Here is a 7607-nt window from a genome sequence, read left to right as displayed (position 1 = left end):
TGGTGAAGAAAGCAACTGCTTGTAGCCATCCAAGCCGGCGCGGATGTCTAGAGGCAGGTTTCATTTGGACGCATTCGGCATTTGTGACACTCAGCGACCACAACAATATTCAAGCTGCCAAGTGCTTAATCTGGATGCTTATTAAAATTGTTGGTGAAGAAAGAATTTGCCTGTAGCTGTCCACGCCGGCGTGGATGGCTATAGAGAGGTTTTAAATGGAAATTACTCTCTCATTCGGACGCATTGGGGGGACGTGCAGGGGCGAAGGCTAAGGCTACGGGTCGCGAGGGCGGCCCTGTGGGGGGTATTAATGCGTGAATTCTGTCCCTCGTCCAAGCCGAAGCAGCAACAGTCGGAGCAGCAGCTGTCAAACTAGCAGTGGTCGAAGCGAAGCTGCAACACCCGTTTGGTAGACGAAGCACCCTAAGGCCTCTGCAGCACCCGTTTGGTAGACGAAGAAAGCAGCAGGAGACGGAGCTCCACGGAGGAGGCCGGGGCAGAGTCTCTCTCTCTCTCTTTTGGTGGACAAAAATTTGTTTAAACCCAATGCAAATTAAGAAATATCAAAAAGGTCCCCAGTCAGAGCGACATTGGGAGGTAGAGAGGCTTGGCAGCCATCTCTCTGCTCATTACAAGAGCCACATATATGCCGGGTAACTACTCCAATTTACTCTTCAGCACAGGAGTCAGATCTTGGATCAGCACCACCAACTTGATTGTGTTTCTTTGCGTATCTCTAATTGCGTAGAAACTTAGGGTCCATCCCCTTCCTTGAAGTGTACTTGTGCTTCTTGGCCTTCTTGATTCCATTCTTGTGCGCTTTGTAAGACTGATTGTGGGCGGTGTGGTTCTTCGACTTGGCCATAGCTACTCTGTGGAGTTCAAAAACACCTTGCCCTCTCTCTCTCTCTCTCTCTCTCTCTCTCTCTCTTTCTCTTCGAACCCTAAGACCTCTCGTGGAACCCTAAGCCTTGGCTGCCTGTCGCGACCCCACAGCATCTCGGTACTTGTGTCAACCCTAGACAGCATCTCGGTACTGCACAAATCGCCTCCCCCGATCTCGGATAGTAGCTCAAAACAGAGCTTTCTAGCTGTGTATTGCGCAAGGGGTCAAAAAATTCAAAGCGACCAAGTGATTAAATTTGGATGCATTGGGTATTTGTGTGATGCTTCTTAAATTGCTTTGAACTTCAGACGCGGCCTCGTGAGAGAGAGAGAGAGAGAGAGAGAGAGAGAGAGAGAGAGAGAGAGAGAGAGAGAGAGAGAGAGAGAGAGAGAGAGAGAGAGAGAGAGAGAGAGAGAGAGAGAGAGAGAGAGAGAGAGAGAGAGAGAGAGAGAGAGAGAGAGAGAGAGAGAGAGAGAGAGAGAGAGAGAGAGAGAGAGAGAGAGAGAGAGAGAGAGAGAGAGAGAGAGAGAGAGAGAGAGAGAGAGATGAGCATCTTTGTCTTCTTGCAGTCGAATGTCTGCAACACTTCATGTTGATTTCAGATCTTCGGAGCACTTCAAATTGATTACAAACGTTTGTTGGTCTTGAATAGAAGCTCCTGAACCTCCCTAACCGGTAGGCCCGCTACAGGTTTGTTAGCTTTTAGGAAGACGAAGGCTTATTGATCCAAGAAGGAGTAGCATAATTAGCCAAAGAATGTTGATGGACCATGCCACTTGATTTAGATGCATAAGATCAACATCACAAGCAATATAATGTTCTTGATCATAATTAATGCAAATCTAGTTAGACATGTTTTTATTATGTTTTTTTGGAGTAAACTAAGATTATACATTGACCATGTTTGCTATATGGTGATTTGAATGTGAATATGTTTTTGTAAAGTTTTCTCTTTTTTGAGGGATCTCTTTGTAATTCAAGAAAGGGTAAATCTATGTTTTTTGAAGTGCACATGACAGGATTTCATCACATGTTTGAATGAAATGAGTATGTTTATAGACCATGGTGTTAGTCATGCGATCACACTCCCCCTTTCTCCTAAGCAATGTATGCATCTAAAACATGTGCTCTCTCAATCCACATTGTCCCTCTCTTGTGTTATCTCTCTTTCTCTCTCAAACATAATGACTCATCTCTCGAGCATATAATGATGACATGTGTGTGTGTGTGTGCGAATTAGCTCGCCATTTGGTAAGACTCTGTGAAAAACACGCACGAGTTAAGAGATATGGTCAAAAAACAGATTGTTGCTGCCCACTACACAACTAGATTTTTTGACTCCAGGCTCCTTAGAGAACTACTATATAGATTCACCGGATGGGAAAACCCACTTAACCAATTGAAAATATTGATAAAAATTGATGATAAATGAATTTAGGTCTCCGTTATCATTTTGGGAATGCGGGTTATTAATCACTCTATTATCAGTTTTACCTACATGCATAGGAGTGCTATCAAAGGGGGATACCATATGACGTAGTGAGTTAACCGAGCCGTTTTGATATGTTCTAAGGTTTTTTTCGATGATTTTATTTCAGTTATTAGATGGCCCTAAACTTTTATGAGGGTATATGGTTAAACATTCCGGACCGCATAGGCAAATATGAATAAAGTGACTTTTTTTGGAGGTTACCGTTTGTTGTGTGAGTATCATATGGTCAAAGTGACATGATGGAGTGATAGTCTACATTATATAGCTGAACTTGATGTATTGTTTTGAGTTCAAACACTTTAATTTGTATGTTTTGCATGCTCTCAAAAATGTCAAAAAAGTTGTTTTTGCATATGTGTGAAGTTATGGTTTATGGTTGACTTAAAGGTTGCAGTTGTGTTGCATCATGATTATGGTATTGAAATGTTATCATATGATGTATGGGAACTCATGGATTGATGTGGATGCCTCATATGCATGGTTATAATTTCTTTCCACCTTTCTAAGTCAAAACTAGCTCTAGGTGCTAGAATGGTGAAGTACGGATGTGATGCATCAACTTTGCATGGTTATGCTACCGAAATTTTTGCAGCCATGTTATGTTCTAAAGTGGTTATGCACGATTGGTCGTACCTCACCCAAGTAGGGTGGAGAGATCACCCGGATGATGTGATTGGATTATGGCTTATGGTTTATGGGTTTTGGATTGGATCATGAAGTGATCAAGATGGTTTAAGGTAGACGTGTAAGGGTAGAGACCCTGTACAGTCTAACTGTTTGAAAAAGAAATTGTTTATGCATCTGGGAAGTGCTATTGTGATTGGACTCATGTGTTTTGTTTCTCATGGCAGCGTCGCTACAAGACTAGGATCACCTACATTGCTTAGCCTTAGACTAAAGGGTCGCTGACCTGGGGCTTTGCTGGATCGAGGGTTGTTGCCTAGGTCTTCTTCTTTTTGTTAGGCTCATCTACACGGTTAGTGCATCGGGGGTTGAATGACCTACATAGCTAATGTGTCGGGGATCTTGCCTTGGCTTGGCCTAAACACCCGATGCTGGGCATCGAAGAGGCGTGACGCCTAAACTGGTATGGTTGGTGTTGATACCCTACCACCTGCTAGTATTTGGGATCCTTTCAGAGCTCGGATTCATGGAGGGAGGCGAAGTGACCTCACCTATGTCTGGCTTAGGTAGGATGGAGGTGTTCTGGCTCGATCCCGGTGAAGTGAAATTCTCTCTGTCTGTAGTAGAGCGGAAGTGGATGGGTGGACCGGTCGATCCCTACACAGGGTTCAATGCTCTACTAGTCATTTTGTCATAATTTCTTTTGATATTATGGTATACCCAAATTTTTGTCATTGCATTAATACATGGTTGCCTGTTCCATTTAGATGGGCATTTAAAGATTCTCTGTTGTCAATTTATCATGTCTCTGTGCACTCTATTTCACCCTCCACTATATTCTCTCTCTCTCTCTCTTCCTACAACGCGGTGTACACATATATTCACCCTTCACAATGTTATATTTTTTCTTGAGTACGCTTTCATTCATAACACCCATTCAGGGGTAGCACTAGTCGCTAAGTACCTCTGGATGCAGTCCGGCTCATAACCTGAACTCCATGCTTGGTCGGGTGTTGAGAACTCCTCCCCTATACAAATGCTTCCACAACTCTGATGTATATTGAAAATTGTAAAAAGGTGTAAATTGTATATTCTGTGCATAGACCCCTGGGGAGGGGTATCTCTTAGGATGGCCAAAGTGAGATAGCCAATCTTACGATACTCGATCTACTAAAAACTTATGTTAGAGAAGTAGATCAACACTCACAATGGGAAAAGTACTTACCTCTTGTAGAGTATGCGTACAATAACATTGTCCATACATCTACTAGAAAATCACCTTTTGAAATCATTGAGGGAAGGCCTAAAAGTCCCTTGCTACTAATTAAAGTACATGGGAAGATCTTTGCTCTGCCGATGAGTATAGCCGTGACCTACAAGAATCTTTTCAAAAGATTAAGGAGGCTATATCCATCTCTCAACAAAGGTAAAAAGTTGTTGTTGACAAGCACAGAAGGGCCTTAACATTGAAAGAAAATGATTGGGTCTTACTTAAACTTCCCAAGGCTCAATTGAGGCAAGTGATGGGCAAAAATCCTACGCACCATCAAAAGTATTATGCTAAATTCGCAAAAAGATATTATGGTCCTTTCCAAATTTTGAAGCCAATCGATGAGATGGCTTACCAACTCAAGTTGCCCAACCATTGGCTCATATACAATGCTTTTCATGTGAGCCTACTTTAAGCCCTAAGGAGAGCCACCAAGTGAACCAATTATTGAAGATCCTCCCAAAATCAAAAACCAAGAAGAGGTGCTACAACCCGAAGCTATCCTTCGGTATGAAGACAAGGTACTACGACATGGTAATATTATCCATCGATATCTTATCAAGTTCAAAAATTATCCTTTTAAAGATGCTACATGGATGCAAGGAATACATCTTAAGGATAGTATGAACCTTGTCAATGCTTTACAATGCTAGATTAGAGTAAGAAAATTGTACAAATTTCTTTCAAATGACCAATGTTTTTTTCTTAAATACTAGTTCTCTTTTTATTGTGCACAAATTTTAGTAGTATGCATCCTTAGAATCATGTTTGTGATGACGACGTCTCTCAAACACCAAGTAGAATTTGTCACTCTACTTTGGGAGAATGAAATGGACTAAAGAGTAGACATGATTGCAGTAGCTGTGTCTCCCAAGCACCAAATGGATTAGTCATCCATCTTGAAAATATGTCGTAAAGTAAAAAGGGATCCTCTACCCCCGCTAAGAAAAATTGACTGATGACTAAGTATTTATCTCTTCTACCTCATAGTCGAGGGCACCTATGATTTCAAGAGAGAGGTAATGTCAAAAAATATAATATCTAACCAACCCAAATGATTTTCTCATACTAAACTGATTATTTAATATGGGAGAGTAGATAAGAACAAGGATTATAATATAGACATGTGCTTACAGGTCTATCTCAACACGAGGCCAATGGTAAAGGGGTCCAAATGACAGATGATTTGTCAAAGAGAAAGGCTAGCTAATGGAGCTTAAAAGACCTTAGGTTTATCTTCATTAAAGAACTCCAAAGGCTATTGTTAAAACTCCTTTGAACTTAGGTAAGCTTGGGCTAAGATTGAGGTGGTAATCCGGCCCAAGCTTGAGGTGCTTTTTGTGCTTTCTGACTAAGGTGCTTCTCGTGAATTTGATGCTTGCTGACTAAGGTGATTGAGGTGCTTAATGACTAAGGTGCTAATGTGCTCCATGAATAAGGTGCTTGAGGGTAAGGTGTTCCACAAATTCAACACATTCCCTACTCATGAGGGGGCAAACCCTAATTGTAGGGGCTAGAGAGAGAACACACACACCCTCACACAAGGCAAGCTTGGTACCAATAAGGCATATAGGGCACTTGTCAAGATCCTCTCTATGTTGCCCTCATGGTGTTCATAAAGCCTATTGGTTAACCTCTCAAGGGGTCCAATGATAAATTAGTTAATTTAATTAATTGTTTTTGCATTTATCAAGTCCTCTCTCTTAAAGGGGAAAGGGGGACACTTGTCCCAAGTCTACCCTTGTTTCTTGATATGCACTAGGCATGTGATTGTCCAAGCTTGAGGAGGTCCAATTGAATGCCAAGGACTACTAGAAGAGGGGGTCGACTAAAGTAATAAGTGGGCTAGCTTGGGGGGTATACTCTCCCACACACACACACACACACACACACACACACATATACATTGTGTGAAGTGCAAAGTGCAAGAGCTCCATCTCCTTCTCCAAGCTAGTAGAGAAGTTGAGAGCCTACACCAACACTCTTTGCTATGGAATGAAAATCCAACCAAGAGCCATGCTTCAATGCTTAAGCCTGCCATCTTCACCATCTTTAGTACTATGCTCTTATGTATGCTAGCAAGAAGAGGGATGATAAGTGAAGAACAATTTCTTTCTCCTATGAATTTTTCTTCTTCCTCTTCCCTACCCTCATTCCCCGCAAGCTCTCTCCACCTTTGAAGGTGTTTGAGGCCTTGTAACTAAGGCTTGGGATAGTTAATTAATGCTTTTAAACAAGTCTATGTTATGCTTGTGATGCATGAAGATTTCCATCTTCATTGCATCACTTAGGTCACAAGGAACACAAAGATTGTATTGTAGCAAGTCTCTCTTGATGGGAGAACCTATAATACAAAAAACTATTGGAAGGGGGACCGGCTCCACATAAATCCGGTCCTCAACTGTTGTCAAGTTCTCTAAACTCTCTCTCTTGTAAAATTATTGTTCATGCCAAGTTAATCAATCTCTATGTTTATGTTGCTACCTTTAATTAATTTCACCCTCTATTCTCTCAAAGTAGTCTCACAAAAATGTTTTCTCTAATTCTCTTACTTCCGCTATTCTAAGAGTTCATAGGCCATAATTTCCATTAAATTGATTCTCAAATCTCTCTAACATGTCGCTAGTTTGTTTTAACTCCTCAGCTAGGGTTGTCTCCTCACATTCCTTCCTAGCTTCCATGTGCACCTTCCTAGCCTTCTAGGAGTCGCATTGACTTCTTCATTCATAACTAGACACGTCTGTTTTGGGTTCCTCAATTACTGGATCTTCCCTTGCTATTTGAGCTTGCACGCTTGTCACAACCTATATAGGTATCACTGTTTCATTTTTAGAACCACTACTTGATGGCATTGCTCCCAAAATGTTTAACATTGTTTCCATTGTTTTATTTGGGTTTTTTGGACAGTCACTCATCAAATGAGTAATGCCACAATCTGGACAATATACGCTCACTCTAATGATTTTTTTATGAGGACAATCTTTCATAAGGTGGTCACCACCACACTTGTAGAACGGTCCTAATGGTTGTCAAGGTTCTCATGGAGCTACTCTCTGTAGGGAATTTATTTTTTGCGAGCTTCGTGTTCCATGCTTTTGCAATTAGTACTTTCTTTCCATTCTTTTGCAATGCAATATGGCCTAAATGAGCTTGTCCATGTTACCATATACATGTGGTAGTGATGTGTGTGAACACACTAGGACCGCCGGGGCATTTTTTCCCTCTTTAGGAGGTTTTTCCCCCCGTGCATTGTATATACGCCCATCACTCTAGGGCTATCTATCTTTCCATTGCACACTAAGTAACAAACTCTCTATTGTGTGCCTTGAGCTTTC

At 41.5% G+C, this 7607-nt stretch overlaps 1 pseudogene; it reads right to left on the bottom strand.

The window, feature by feature from the left end:
• Window positions 1-516: 516 nt before the first annotated feature.
• On the bottom strand, window positions 517-891 carry LOC147440567 (large ribosomal subunit protein eL29z pseudogene; annotated as a pseudogene).
• Window positions 892-7607: the final 6716 nt, after the last annotated feature.

This window comes from Adiantum capillus-veneris, chromosome 15, assembly GCF_014529385.1.
Source record: "Adiantum capillus-veneris isolate H3 chromosome 15, ASM1452938v2, whole genome shotgun sequence".
In the NCBI taxonomy this organism is placed as follows: Eukaryota; Viridiplantae; Streptophyta; class Polypodiopsida; order Polypodiales; family Pteridaceae; genus Adiantum; species Adiantum capillus-veneris.
Note: the sequence above shows the minus strand (reverse complement) of the source record. Positions and strands in the feature narration are given on the sequence as shown.